This window comes from Protomyctophum bolini (assembly GCF_963924005.1).
Source record: "Protomyctophum bolini genome assembly, chromosome: 18".
Taxonomy (NCBI): domain Eukaryota; kingdom Metazoa; phylum Chordata; class Actinopteri; order Myctophiformes; family Myctophidae; genus Protomyctophum; species Protomyctophum bolini.
Genome location: NC_137879.1, coordinates 36,431,330 through 36,448,203, shown reverse-complemented (window position 1 = coordinate 36,448,203; position 16,874 = coordinate 36,431,330).

Here is a 16,874-nt window from a genome sequence, read left to right as displayed (position 1 = left end):
CATCAAAAACGTCTCTCTGTCGGACGTGAGTTGTTGGACCGCTTGAATAAATGAAATGTAATAGAATTCCCTTTTGCATAAGTAACATTCAGATATACAGTAAATCATGAACCAAATAAACTGCTCCAACAAAATAGATTGTACTATCAAAAGGAGTGTTTATTAATATCGATTACTGGTTACAATGGCATAAAAACCACATAGCAATGAGCGAACACGTCATGAGATTATTTCCATTTGGCATGAGCCACAAGGAAACAATTATGCGTATTGTTTTATTGCGTTAGTCAGGCCGGGATGCGATTTGCTGTTGATATAGCCTGCACAGAAGATGTGTGAGTATTCAAGGGCAAACGCATTATCTGGTCCCGTCTGATCGAACGCAATACACAACTGGAATAGGTTCGCTTTTAAAACATGTTGCATGAATGAGAGAAGGCTACAGTATACGCAGCACAAGAATGGAAAAGAGGGTAGGAGGAGGAGAGTAACGCCTCGCAGAGAGAGAGAGAGAGGGCGTGTAGGTCTTGGTGGGTATAGAGTGGCTGAAGGCCTCAGTGTATCATAGTCTAATTAAAGATAGCTCTTCTTTATAACTAGACTACATTATACACCTAAGATCCCTATCGAACCAAATGTCGTTTTGAGGCTAGATGTTCAATCAGTCCGACCCACCTGATTGTAAATCAGCCTTCCACGGAGGTCCTCAAGCGTTCTGCATTGCCAGGAAAAGTTCACTTGGTCCAGATGCAGCGCGCGAGAATTTACTTTTAAGTTAAAGTATAACAAGTCATCACTGTCTCAGAGTAAAACTCGCATTAAACTGGTATATTAACAAGGACTGCTCTTAAAGTCCTATAATCGCCGTTTAGACTAGGCGGTTGTCCTCAGGCCGGCTGCCTGTCTGTTGTCCTGCGCGTAGGCCAGCTGGGTGCTGCCTGCCGGTTGGAGTGGCCTCTCCGGAGAGCTACTGCGTAAAAGCGCAATCGACTGCATGTACTCGGGCCAGCCGTGCGTTGATGCGATCTGCTCGCAGAGCTTCGCTAGAAAAGAGCCATCCAAGTAAAAGCTTAGCCAGCCGGTGATGTGGCGACCTGCTCCTTAGAGCTATCGCCGTTCAAGAGTGTCGTGTCTTAGTTGACACCACATTATATTGGAAAAGGGGTCTGACTGTTTCTCTTTTCCCAAAAACTGGTTTAAACCGGTTCTTAAGCTACTAACTTAAAGAACACAGTCAACAGTTCTTCATTAACAGTTTTACCACACGGGGAAAACATCCTGTGGTCATTATTCATTCTTATCTCCGTTGACCATCTCGCCTTACACTGCTAACACAGATGCGCGCGTCGCGCACACACACACACACGCACATACACACACACACAATGCACAATGCACACTAATTTTCCCCGTCACAAATCAGTGGTTAGAAAATGAAAAATAGGATCAGCAATCAACAATAAGAATATTACATTTTTCATCAGATGTGCATCTCTGCTGAATAACACATTTATCAGTGGTGTGTGATATGTATCAAATGTCCACACTCGGCGTGTGTGTCTGTTCGTGCGTAGTTGCATGTGCCAAGGTGTGGCGTCAGAGAATCTCCTTTTTAGGGTCAGTATTTGGTCGAAAAGTCAACCTTGTGGTCACTTCAGATAGCGTGACAAATTGTCCGGTCTGGGTTTTGTCATAACCTGTACTCAGCAGTGTTAAAACAGGGGTCAAACTGAGGGCTACATCTTGCCGTTTCTCCTAATTTTACTCACTCAGGAAAAACGGGTTTTTGGTGCTATGTCATCCTTTCATTGTCCAGCACAAATTGTGCCTTGTCAGTTAACACCCCCCTCCTCACGCTACAGAGGGTTAAAAGCCACCAGAGAAATCATACTGGGAATTACAGTGGAGAGAATCCCCATGGATGTGATCAGTGTCTCTGAAATGTCCCGCCTTAAACGCCACTAGATAATTCACCCTTGAGAGAAACTTTCCACGTGAACATGCATTATGGTCCATTTTAGTGGTATTTCTTATTGACTGGGTCAAGAGTTATCTGAGAAATTATTAGAACAGAAAAGTATGGTGGTGACCTGTGTTTGAGTCTGTTAGAGACCATCTTTTCTTCTGTCTTTTTGATGTTTTTTTCCCCATTGCATCAATCTATCTAGTATCTACATCATACATGGGCAACTGGCGGCCCCGGGGCCCACCATCACTTAATGTGGCCCTCAGGTTAATGTCAGAATACTGATATATTATTGATTTCAGCTGTTACAATTCCACACATGCAAACATTCCCCGCTTTAATTACTTCAGTCTATATGTAGCCTATTGACTAGTATTAAATGTTAGTCTTTTTTTGTGTCCAATGTATTTGGATTTAGTTCGTCAAGTTAAAATAACTATAATTAGATGCATTTGAAATTATGCATTTTTCAGGATTTCAATAAAGAAATTAGCAAAAATTGCTGATCTACAGTGTATCTACTTGAGCTATTTGTGCTATGACAGTGGCCCTCTGGAGTGAGTGTGGAAATATAGTGGCCCTCTCCATGGTCGAAGTTGCCTACCCCTGATCTACATTATGTATTTCTGTATGTACATCTGACACTGCATGTTTTATTATTATGATGCTGTTATACTGTACTCAATCACAATATCAAACAGTACTATATAGAGTACTGTATAGAGAACAGTACAATAACAGTACATGATTTTTAAACAAACAGTATAATTGTGTTCTTGTGTGTGAGAACAATACACTTTGGAAAGAGACACACAGTACAGGTCAGGATTCAGTGTATTTTGTGGACACATGTTGACCTCTGAACATTTTACTCTCACTATAAAAGAACGGAGCTCATTGAAGAGCAAGATGTTGTCCCTCCATATATACAACTCATTCAAATAATGTACCTGCTGTACAGCCATACTACCACTACTTTAGTTTATAATAAAATGTTAGTCAAATAAGGACATGCCTGGCCTCCTTATTCATCTTCTGCAACCGGTCAAAAGTGCTTGAATAGACCACTCAATAGGCCAGGGGTTCTCAACCCGTGGGTCCCTGGAAAATGGAAATTTAGAGTTTACGTACACATAGTGCATGCATAAACTTTCCTTAATAAAAATCTGGTTTCAGTATTCGAATATTTATGATGTATTTCCTCTATTATAAGGTATTTTTGCAGTCGGTTTACATTCGTGGTGGGGAGGGGGGCTGCGAGACATGGCCAAAGCATTTCCGGGGGTCCCCAGACAAAAACGTTGAGAACCCCTGCATTAGTACACTCTCAAAGTTACAACCACATAAGGGTCCATTTGGTTCCTAGCCTATTTGGTTCCTAACTAGCCATCATTTATCTGGGGACCCTCTGCAACTACCTCAAGGACCCTACTTTGAGAAACAATGGCCTATATAGATGGTATTCCTGGCCATGCCCCCTACGTCCGCTTCGGTATGCGACTTATGTCTGTGACGTCCTGTAGCAGCCAGGAGCTGGAGTCTGATACATGCTCGTTTTACCAAAGCAGTTTGTAACTTTTATTATGTACTGTAGGTTCCTGAAATAAATTATACTCTTCAAAGTGCATGTTTATTCAAGCGATTTTTTTTGAGGCTCTCCTATATGTCCAGCTTTTAGTGTGTGTCCACAAACTTTGTCCTACCCAAACATTAAATTCCCATTGACAATGAATGGACAACTTTATGTCATGGTGTAAATTATTGATGACGAAGCAATATCGATGATCAAATCAAATCAAATCAAACTTTGTTTATATAGAGCACGTTTTAAAACAACCAAGGTTGACCAAAGTGCTGTACATCAGTGGCAGAACAGAGAACAGGCATGCAGAAAACACAGAATATAAACGAGAAACACAATAATAAAAATGTAGGCATGAAAGCATGAAATGGACTCAGGAGGGATTAAAAGCCAGGGAGAAAAGATGAGTCTTAAGGTGAGACTTAAAAACACCAATGGAGGGGCCAGAGCGAATGTGAAGGGGCAAGCTCTTCCAGAGCCTGGGAGCTGCAGCCACGAAAGAGCGTGCGCCCCTAGTGCTTTTGTTAGTTATTCGGCCCTCTAGCAGTACCTGATCCGCAGAGCGCAGAGCTCTAGCCGGTGTGTAGGGTTTTACGAGCCCGGAGAGGTATTCGGGGGCCAGCCCATTTAAACATTTAAAAGTAAATAAAAGGACTTTAAAATCAATTCTAAAAGAAACCGGGAGCCAGTGAAGGGAGGCCAGCACGGGGGTTATGTGCTCTCTCTTTTTAGTGCCAGTTAAAAGGCGAGCAGCAGCATTCTGGACCAGTTGCAGTCGTCTAATTGCAGACTGTTCGATACCGATGTATAGTGAGTTGCAATAGTCTAACCCGGAGGAAATAAAAGCATGGATTGCAGTTTCTAGTTGTTTTGGGGGGAGGTATGGTTTGACTTTAGCCAGAAGACGGAGTTGGAAAAAGCTGGTCTTGACTACGGAGATGATCTGTTTATGAAATTTAAAGGAGCTGTCAAGGATAATGCCATGGTTTTTAGCAGATGTGCGAATATTGTGTGTAAGGGTATCCGGGGTACTGAGGGGAGGGGCCAAGTGAGGGTCGAAGATTACTATTTCGGTTTTATTTTGATGAAAGTGAGGATGATGAAAGTGAGGACTCCAGTTGTGATTGGCCAGAATGAGATGATGTATGATGATTAGAGCGCCCCTCACATCGCACAGGTGTGGTTTTTCTAAAAAGGTGACATGTATTGCTGCTTGTGGCCATGCCATACGTGCACACTAATGCATATTACAGTGTGTACAATCTGAGAATCCATCGTTAAAAAATAAAGGAAAAAGAGACGCCAGTCTGTCTCGAGAGCCAAAATGCTGAAATCGTTCTGCATAACATTTATTTTATTTCTATATCAAAAGCAGATAGCCTACTGGCATTGTTTTGACAAGCTGGTAAGAGTATTAGTATACTTCTGACTTCAGTAAATAAATACTTAGTAGCTATAGTGACTAGGCTACTAAGTAAAATATGGACTAGGCCCTAGTCCATATTTTGTTGAAACCTCTGCATTCAGCATCCAACTTTCTTTTTTTGGCATGAGCGGACATTTTTGAGGGAGCTTTTTCTCTCAAACAAAGCAAAATGTAACTCTGAAACTTTGTCACAAGGTAAAACAGACCATAATGGCACATAATGGTTCACAATATGGTGCCAGAGAGTCATCCAACCAATCGGAAGGGAGTAGGGAAACATGGGTTAAATAAGACCAGTCCCTGTGCTGATGATAAGTCATGTGGTGTCTCAAGTTCAAGTAAAGGAGGAGTTACCTCAAAAATTACAAAGGCCTCATATAAGAGGCTCTGGAATATGAATTCCTTGTCAGAGAGACAATTAAATAAATCTGAAAAATACAGCAGATTTACAATTGTGACATATAGAACCACACAACAGCTAAATCTATACTATACAAAGTTCAATACATTCAATACAATCAAAGATATAGCAAAACAATATTCAAAGATACATGTGGATACGTGTTATGCTTTTTTATTGCAGGTAATTTAGCATAGAAAGTACAGAAGTTTATCTGATTATTTAAAGTATTTTGACTAAAACGTTCATACACTATTAAACAATATAGCCACGGGTTACAATCAGCTCTTATGTGCGCATGGCATGCACACATGTAGGCGAATGGTGGCGCTAAAGTTCGTTTGTAGGCTAGAAGATGTCTCTCGCGAGAGTTGGCAACACTGCGAGAGGGAAGGGGAGGGGCTTCACTGCTATTGTCTTGTGTTTTTGCACGGCGCGGAGCCAAAGTCAGAATGAAGTGACTAGTGAGAGACAAAGAGAGGTTTTCATATGCTGACTGTGGCTTCACTTGCGAGGCAGAAAAGCAACTTTATCGATTACATGTAGAGAGTATTGTAGACAGAAATACATGTCGAGTCTTCGCGCAAGTATTCTCTGTTCATATTTGTAAAGTCTAGACTAGAGCAGAGCTAGAGCCTGGCGTACTAAAACAAACTGTTGTCGACCGTCATCTGTGGAGACTTGTCCAGAGAGAGAGAGAGATCGTTCTGTTGTGGAATATCACCCATTCACCAGCCCGTGGTGGAAAGCCCTCCCGATTCCTGAAACCTAGAAGAGTGAGTAAAATGACAAGGCTATTATGTATATATATTTATAATGTTTTTTTTTTGCTTTTATTCCATTTTAAAATACAATTGAGACAAGAGAAAACAAAACAAACGAAAACAGAACAGACATATTGAGACTGTATTGAGTTTGTGCTTGAAATGTACTGTAATTCTACAAACTGTTAATAAATATTTCAATCAATCAAAAAAACAGGAAGTGTGTGTAAACCTCAAGGGGGGGGGGGGGGGCGTGCGTGCGCGCGCGCGCGCTTCCATACAATCGATCCTGTCTCAGGGGTCTAAAGACAATTCCATTGATTTTATGGCTTGGTTTGTGCTCCGATATGCAATGTTAACTGTGGGACCTGATGGAACCATGTGTGTGCCTTTCTAAATGATGTCACATCAGTATAACGTACGTAACGTATACATGAATATAACGTGGGCTACCATGCTTAGGCCCAATCCCAATTGCCTCCCTCAAGCCCTGAGCCCTGGACCCTCATTGACTTTAATGACGTCAGCTGTAAGTGCTTGAGGGTGAGAGGCTGCAATTAAGGGCTCCACATTGTTGTGAAAGAAATGGGACAGCACTTTGAAGATGAGTCCACCATGCATGAGTCCATGACACTTTGCATCACTTTATAAAACCTGTCCTTATTCACAGCCAGTGCCTATACCTACATGCTTGGCCTATTTATACATGTCTATCATGTCTATTTTAGTATTTAAGCTGATCGTTTTATTATTAGGTTCATACATACACTTTCCTGTGTGATATGGGTTGTAATATTATAATAATATTCATTATACATTTCATTTCCATATTATTTTACTTTGCTCATTAGTCATTTCTCATCATGTTTCCCTTATTATTATTATTGTTATTAAATATATAGCCTATATCCTTCCATTCCGTCTCCTTTTGAGAACAGTGAGAAAGCACTATTGTGTTTGTTGACATTCTAATCGCGATACATAACTAATTTGCATATTTAAATGATTGACGTTTGGAGGATCCCCCTCATTCCCCTGGTAACGCTATGAACTGTGGGTAATTTCTAAAAGTCAGCCCAAAGCCCAAAATGGCAAAGGGCACATAAAGGGGCGGGGCTGAGCCCTCACTGATCCCTCAAGCCCTCGCAGACTTCACATGAACGCGCAGCTAAGTCAGTGAGGGCTCATTGAGTCAGCAAGGGAGTGGATTGGGATTGGGCCTTAGGCAGACTCCAATCATCAGTAGGAACAGGATGCACCTCTGCTCAATTTTGAGTGTCCTATCAAAGGGTGTGAATAGGCTACCACACTGCGCAAAAAGCATGAAATAAGGATGTGTATTTTACAGGAAACTCCCGTTAAACTTTCCAACAAACTCCGGTAAACATCCCCGAATTGTACCATCATCACACCTTGTATATTACCGTATTAATTATGCTGCTAAACTTGAGGTTTACAGGAAAATCTAGTGCCCATAATTGCCCGTTAACTTTACGTAGGGTCCCTTCCAAGTTTGTAAACAAACAATAGGACGCAGCTGGACATACCCTCCGTTGCGGCCGTGCTGCGGCCTGGTGGTGCTGGTGAGATGTTTCAAAAGATGCATACAACTGCTATAGGAGACAACGGAAACGTGAGAGAATTTTCATTTGGAGCAGATGCCGTTAAGTACTTTGTTTGACCGTTTTGGCTGCTCTGAAATTCACTCTTCCTCACTTCCTTGACTTCCTTATTGACTTCCCATTGTACCGCCTCCCGCACCGGGACTGGCTAGCTGCGCGTCCCTACGTTCCTACCACTGATCTGCTCTGTCGCAGTTAGCCAGTGTCTGTGCAGGAGGCGGTACAATGGGAAGTCAATAAGGAAGTCAAGGAAGTGAGGAAGAGAGAAGCCAAAACGGTCAAACAAAAAAATACTATTGAATTGGGCCATAGTTACCATTGTTTCAATCACCATTGTGTCACAAACCCTATAGAAATGATACTCAGTATAACACGCACGCACACACAAACAAACAAACACACACACCAATGTCCAGAGAAGCTCTGAGCTCTTGGGATGACTCTCACTGGAGTGACCTTCGGTAACTGTGCTTTGTCCTTAATAAAATTATAGTAAAACTAGAAAAAGTGCCCTTCTGGGCACAGGTCTCCACCTGGATGATAGGAGTGTGTGTGTGATGTTTGGCAAAATGTTTAGGAGTAATATAAACATGTTTTTTGTGTTCTTCATTTTGTTGAGGAAATGCAGAGCCAACCTGACTGTAGAAAGTAACAGTACAGTAAAGAACTTGGGGGCCATTATTGATTCTGAATTTAATTTTAATTAACACATTAATCATGGTACCAAGATTGTCTTTTTTCACCTTAGAAATATTGCACGAATCAGAGCCTATTTGTAATTGGACGATGCAAAAACGCTAATCCACGCCTTTGTTTTTTCTCGGCTTGATAACTGCAATGCACTTTTTTTCTAGACTGCCTAAGAAAATAACTGACAGATTACAACTTGTCCAAAATGCAGCAGCCAGAGTTTTATTTTGTTTTACTTTTGTTTTATCCCACGATTTTGTAACCTATTTTTCACCCCTGTGTCAATTATCTAATGTGATCCTGGGCTCTACACACCCTCCACCAACCTGGTGGAGGGTGCCTGAGTGTCCAAGTTGCTCCTTTACACCTGACAGGGGGGAGTTTCCCTGGTTGGACGTAGCTCGTGGAAGGAACACGTTATTCCAACAAGTTCCATTCCCCTCCATCAGGTGCCCCGGCTGGCAAGGGGGAGGCAGTTTAGAGACCAGGATTACTGCATGTTTTTGTGAGGGTACCTACCTACCCTAGGGGACACGGGGAGAACATGCAAACTCCACACAGAAAGGCCCTTTCGCCAACACCGCCTCGGGTATGGGCACTGATGACGCGGAGGAGGAAACACGCCGCCAGCACCCACAGCACCCCGAGCGGGAATCGAACCAAGGACGTTCTAGCTGTGAGGCGAAAGCACTACCAACTGTGCCACCGTGCCCCTTGCAGCCAGAGTTTTAACTAGAACTAAGATGAGAGAACATATTACTCAAGTTTTGGCTTCACTGCACTGGCTTCCGGTTGTTTTTAGGATTGATTTTAAAATTATTTTACTTGTTTATAAATCTCTCAATGGTCTCGCACCTTCCTACCTACATGACTGCCTGCCTAAATATGTCCCAAACCGCCCCCCTAAGGTCTTCCACTGCTGGCCTGCTCGCTTTGCCTAAAAAAATGGCAACTAAAAAATACGGGGAAGCAGCTTTTTGCTTCTCCGGACAGACTGCGTGGAACAAACTCCCACTGTACCTTCGACAGGCAGCCTCTGTAAACATTTTTAAACAGCTCAAGACCCACTTCTACACCCTTGCTTTTAATTGATCTTTAATGTTTTTGTTATTCATGTCCTAACTGTATTGCATTACTGCTCTTGTTTTTTAATGTTTATGCCTTGCCTTTCTTTTCTTTTTTTCTCCATTGCTCTGTAAAGGACTTTGAGCTGCATTTCATGTCATGAAAGGTGCTAAAGTTTGTAAAGTTAATATTATTATTTTATTATTATTATTGTTATTTCACGGAAATTGCACACTGCGTTTGTGATTTGTGGCATTTTGTTCGAAACGGACAAATCATGTGAACTTTGGAAGCCAATCTTCGCCAATCAGGATGGAAGATGGGAAATGGTGCAGATCCGTGTTGATCACATGACTATGGAGATAGTGTATACCAAATTGTGTGATGTATGGATAAAATGTGTACGAGTTATCTATGTGTTTTGCCTAAATCGGCCTCATGGTGGCGCTAACAGGCCGTTGAGGAATATTTGCGGCAGAGGTTCGTCGTTGGCATCCAGGGAGTGTGTGTTCAAAGTTTTGCATGGAACGGTGCCGGAGATTAGCTGTTAACGGACGGACGGACGCACGCATGGACGGAGTGCAAAACATACTCTCTCCCCAGGCCTGGTGGAGACAATAAGGCCATGTCTGGACTTCTAATTGTCTCCACCAGGCCGAAGGCATGGGGAGAGAGTATGTTTTTCACTACGTCCGTGTGTGTGTGTGTGCGTCCGTCAATCTATTACCAGCTAATCTCCGTCACCGTTAACCCGGTCGATGCCAAATCTTGCACACACACTCCCTGGATGCCAACGATGAACCTCTGCCCCAAATTTTCCACAACAGCCTATTAAAGCGCCACCAGGAGGCCGACTTTTGAAAAACATTTTTTTTATATTACTCCTCCAGATTCTGTCAAAAAATATAACGCAAAAAATGTGCAACGCAAATCGTTACACACTAACTGTATAGTCATCTGTTCAAGACGGATCCGTCCCATATTTCATATTCCATCCTAATTGGCTAACATTGGCTTTCAAAGTTTGCAGGATTGGCCCGTTTTGAACAAAAAGCCTGGAATCATGAACGCAGCATGCAATTTAAGTGAAATGTTTCACTGACTTTCCTACTAGACTGAGGAATGTATCCCACCCTTTTCACATTGACCTGTTATAGCGCCACCAACAGGTGGATTTTTGCAAAACACATTTTTGGAACAAAATGCCTGAAATCATCCAATTGCCATCGAAGGCATAAGAAGAAATGGCACCCTTTTCACATCGGCCTATTATAGCACATCCTGCTCCAAGGGGCACTTTATCTAGTTAATTTCTGCAACAGGTGAAAGTACCTGCTACAGTTGTTAAGGTCACTGTTGATTAGCTACATGACAGAGATTTGTCGAACATCATCAAAGTTCTTCTACTTCTCTAAAGTCTTTCTAACTACCAACAATCTTTCCTTTGTATTTGTTTCCATTCCAGTGTCGCATCACCAGTCTGACTGCCCTGACCTACCAGAGGTGGACGAACAAAGGAGCTTGGCAAAGAAACAACACCATTGCTGTGATCAGTGTGGAAAACACTTCACTTGCATCTCCAAACTTAAAATACACCAGAGAATTCACACTGGAGAGAAACCATATGGATGTGATCAGTGTGGACAACGCTTCTCTATATTGGCCCACCTTAAAACCCACCAGAGAATTCACACTGGAGAGAAACCCTATGGATGTGATCAGTGTGGACAACACTTCTCTGTAATGTCCAACCTTAAAACACACCAGATAATTCACACTGGAGAGAAACCCTATGGATGTGATCAGTGTGGAAAAAGCTTCTCTCTATTGGCCAACCTTAAAACCCACCAGAGAATTCACACTGGAGAGAAACCATATGGATGTGATCAGTGTGGACAACACTTCTCTGAAATGTCCAGCCTTAAAAGACACCAGAGAATTCACACTGGAGAGAAACCCTATGGATGTGATCAGTGTGGAAAACGCTTCTCTCTATTGGCCCACCTTAAAACCCACCAGAAAATTCACACTGGAGAGAAACCCTATGGATGTGATCAGTGTGGACAACACTTCTCTCAAATGTCCAGCCTTAAAACACACCAGAGAATTCACACTGGAGAGAAACCCTATGGGTGTGATCAGTGTGGACAACACTTCTCTCAAATGTCCAGCCTTAAAACACACCAGAGAATTCACACTGGAGAGAAACCCTATGGGTGTGATCAGTGTGGAAAACGCTTCTCTCTATTGTCCCACCTTAAAACCCACCAGAAAATTCACACTGGAGAGAAACCCTATGGATGTGATCAGTGTGGACAACACTTCTCTCACATGTCCAGCCTTAAAACACACCAGAGAATTCACACCGGAGAGAAACCCTATAGATGTGATCAGTGTGGACAACACTTCTCTGTAATGTACAGCCTTAAAAAACACGAGATAATTCACACTGGAGAGAAACCCTATGGATGTGATCAGTGTGGACAACACTTCTCTCAAATGTCCAGCCTTAAAACACACCAGAGAATTCACACTGGAGAGAAACCCTATGGATGTGATCAGTGTGGAAAACGCTTCTCTCTATTGACCCACCTTAAAACCCACCAGAGAATTCACACTGGAGAGAAACCCTATGGATGTGATCAGTGTGGAACACACTTCTCTCAATTGTCCAACCTTAAAACACACCAGAGAATTCACACCGGAGAGAAACCCTATAGATGTGAGCAGTGTGGACAACACTTCTCTGTAATGTCCAGCCTTAAAAAACACGAGAGAATTCACACTTGAGAGATACCCGTTGGATGTGATCAGTGTGGACAACACTTCTCTCGTTCGGCCGGCCTTAAAAGCCACCAGAGAAATCATACTGGGAATTACAGTGGAGAGAATCCCCATGGATGTGATCAGTGTCTCTGAAATGTCCCGCCTTAAACGCCACTAGATAATTCACCCTTGAGAGAAACTTTCCACGTAAACGTGCATTATGATCCATTTTACTTTAGTGGTATTTCTTTTTTTTTTTTTTTTTTTTTTTTATCTAAATTTTTATTCCACGATTTTGTAACCCAGTTTTTCTTTTCACCCAGTGCCAATTATCTAAGTAATCCTGGGCGCTACACTTCCTCTGCCAACCTGGGGGGGCAGCGGACTGACCTCATGCCTCCTTCTATGCATGAGGAGTCCAAGCTGCTTCTTTTCACCTGACAGAGGGGAATTTCCCCGGTCGGACGTAGCGCGTGGAAGGGACACGTTATTCCGACCAGTTCCTTTCCCCTCCAGCAGGCGCCCCGGCTGGCCAGGGGGAGGTAGTTTTAGAGACCAGGATTACGGCATGTTTTTGTGAGGGTATCTACCCTAGGGGACACGGGGAGAACATGAAAACTCCACACAGAAAGGCCCTATCGCCAACCCCCGCCTCGGGTATGGGCACTGATGACGCGGAGGAGGGAACACGCCGCCAGTGCCCACAGCGTCCCCAGCGGGAATCGAACCCAGGACCTTCTAGCTGTGAGGCGACAGCACTACCAACTGTGCCACCGTGCCCCTTTTAGTGGTATTTCTTATTGACTGGGTCAAGAGTTATCTGAGAAATTATTAGAACAGAAAAGTATGGTGGTGACCTGTGTTTGAGTCTGTTAGAGACCATCTTTTCTTCTGTCTTTTTGATGTTTTTTTCCCCATTGCATCAATCTATCTAGTATCTACATCATACATGGGCAACTGGCGGCCCCGGGGCCCACCATCACTTAATGTGGCCCTCAGGTTAATGTCAGAATACTGATATATTATTGATTTCAGCTGTTACAATTCCACACATGCAAACATTACCCGCTTTAATTACTTCAGTCTATATGTAGCCTATTGACTAGTATTAAATGTTAGTCTTTTTTTGTGTCCAATGTATTTGGATTTAGTTTGTCAAGTTAAAATAACTATAATTAAATGCATTTGAAATTATGCATTTTTCAGGATTTCAATAAAGAAATTAGCAAAAATAGCTGATCTACAGTGTATCTACTTGAGCTATTTGTGCTATGACAGTGGCCCTCTGGAGTGAGTGTGGAAATATAGTGGCCCTCTCCATGGTCAAAGTTGCCTACCCCTGATCTACATTATGTATTTCTACTTATATGTACATCCGACACTGCATGTTTTATTATTATGATGATGTTGTTATACTGTACTCAATCACAATATCAAACAGTACTATATAGAGTACTGTATAGAGAACAGTACAATAACAGTAAATTATTTTTAAACAAACAGTATGTATGTGTGTGTGTGTGTGTGTGTGTGTGTGTGTGTGTGTGTGTGTGTGTGAGTGTGAGAGAAAGAACAATTCACTTTGGAAAGAGACACACGGTACAGGTCAGGATTCAGTGTATTTTGTGGACACATGTTGACCTCTCACTATAAAATAACGGGACTCATTGAAGAGCAAGATGTTGTCCCTCCACATATACAACTCATTCAAATATTGTACCTGCTGTACAGCCATACTACCACTACTTTAGTTTTTAATAAAATGTTAGTCAAATAAGGACATGCCTGGCCTCCTTTTTCATCTTCTGCAACCGGTCAAAAGTGCTTGAATAGACCACTCAATAGGCCAGGGGTTCTCAACCCGTGGCTCCCTGGAAAATGGAAATTTAGAGTTTACATAGTACACATAGTGCATGCATAAACTTTCCTTAATGATAAAATCTGGTTTCAGTATTCGAATATTTATGATGTATTTTCTCTATTATAAGGTTATTTTTGCAGTCGGTTTACATTCGTGGTGGGGAGGGGGGAGCGAGACAGGGCCAAAGCATTTCCGGGGGTCCCCAGACAAAAACGTTGAGAACCCCTGCATTAGTACACTCTCAAAGTTACAACCACATAAGGGTCCATTTGGTTCCTAGCCTATTTGGTTCCTAACTATCCATCATTTATCTGGGGACCCTCTGCAACTACCTCAAGGACCCTACTTTGAGAAACAATGGCCTATATAGATGGTATTCCTGGCCATGCCCCCTACGTCCGCTTCGGTATGCGACTTATGTCTGTGACGTCCTGTAGCAGCCAGGAGCTGGAGTCTGATACATGCTCGTTTTACCAAAGCAGTTTGTAACTGTTATTATATATAGGTTCCTGAAATAAATTATACTCTTCAAAGTGCATGTTTATTCAAGCAATTCTTTTTTTTGGAGGCCCTCCTATATGTCCAGCTTTTAGTGTGTGTCCACAAACTTTGTCCTACCCAAACATTAAATTCCCATTGACAATGAATGTACAACTTTACGTCATGGTGTAAATTATTGATGACATGCATTGATGACGAAGCAACATCGATGATGAAAGTGAGGACGCAAGTTGTGATTGGCCAGAATGAGATGATGTATGATGATTAGAGCGCCCCTCACATCGCACAGGTGTGGTTTTTCTAAAAAGGTGACATGTATTGCTGCTTGTGGCCATGCCATACGTGCACACTAATGCATATTACAGTGCGTACAATCTGAGAATCCATCGTTAAAAAATAAAGGAAAAAGAGACGCCAGTCTGTCTCGAGAGCCAAAATGCTGAAATCGTTCTGCATAATATTAATTTTATTTCTATATCAAAAGCAGATAGCCTACTGGCATTGTTTTGACAAGCTGGTAAGAGTATACTTCTGACTTCAGTAAATAAATACTTAGTAGCTATAGTGACTAGGCTACTAAGTAAAATATGGACTAGGCCCTAGTCCATATTTTGTTGAAACCTCTCCATTCAGCATCCACCTTTATTTCTTTTTGCATGAGCGGACATTTTTGAGGGAGCTTTTTCTCTCAAACAAAGCAAAATGTAACTCTGAAACTTTGTCACAAGGTAAAACAGACCAAGGAGTTCATTGTATAACTCAATTTCAACCACAAATAGTTACTGCATTTCTTTTAGGGCAGAATAGGTGGGTCACACACCTAAATGCAACACACCCGTTATTAATATCAGTAGCTGTAGCTGTGGTTCTTACATTACAGTGGCCGCACTCGCCAATAGCCAGAGTGCCAATACTTTATTATAGGACGCAGCAGGTTGAGACATCATGAATCCAACATTTCGGTGGTTAAGCCTTCATCAGGGAATTTCAGAGCACATAATGGTTCACAATATGGTGCCAGAGAGTCATCCAACCAATCAGAAGGGAGTAGGGAAACATGGGTTAAATAAGACCAGTCCCTGTGCTATATGATAAGTCATGTGGTGTCTCAAGTTCAGTTACCTCAAAGATTACAAAGGCCTCATATAAGAGGCTCTGGAATATGAATTCCTTGTCAGAGAGACGATTAAATGAATCTGAAAAATACAGCAGATATACAATTGTGACATATAGAACCATACAACAGCTAAACCTATACTATACAAAATTAAATACATTCAATACAATCAAAGATATAGCAAAACAATATTCAAAGATACATGTGCATTAAATGTCATGTCCTGAATCTTAATCTGAACTGGAAAACAATCAGTCACTATTATTTGTGCCATTGCAATAGAATAGAAAATAAAATAGAATTTAGCTTATGCATAGTACACTGAATCAAAGTTTTAAAATAAGCAGAGTGGTTTAACGTAACTTTAACTTTGAGTTTATATCTTTAATTGTCATAGGGAAAACATGTTTAATGCTGCTACTCTGTGAAAACAACTAAATTATCTCTGTCTGTCTTTTATCTTGCATGCAGATTCCAATCTGTTGCAAATAGCACATCTAGGGGAGAAAACCTTTAGTCTGCAAAACTCTGCATTGAAACTGCTTTATTTCCCTTTCACTCTACACTACAGGATGAGTCTACTAGACGGAAAATAAACACTTTTCTGTCAATGTTAACATGTCTCCCCCGTTAGGCCGTTACACTTAAATATAGAGGCAATTCCCTCTGCCAGCCTGCAGTTCTACCCAGCTTTCTCTAACTGTCCTAATGGTGTCCTTATTTGGCCGTGGGAGGGAACTCTGTTGTCCTGGTGGGGGCTCCGAGTCCTCACTGGTAGGTAAGCCAAGAGGAGAACAGCAGTGGCAATAACACAAAAATGTGTGGGGAGGATTCATTTAAAACATCAAAGAGTCGTCGAACACTTGTAGCTGCAGATGCCAGGGACAAAAGGGAAATCATTTTGTTCTTAATAAAATTGACGTCGGTAGCTATGAGTGTTACAGGTCAGTCCTCTGCGGTCCAGTCGCCAGTGGGGTGTCAGATCCAGCTTTGGTCCATGTGACGAAAGGAGGGAAGCTCGGAGCGTCGCAGGTCAAATGGAGGGTGTCCTGTCTTTCAACTGTGGATGTCCCACCGATCTTGGGCTGGGCCAGGCCTATAGTGGGACAGCAAA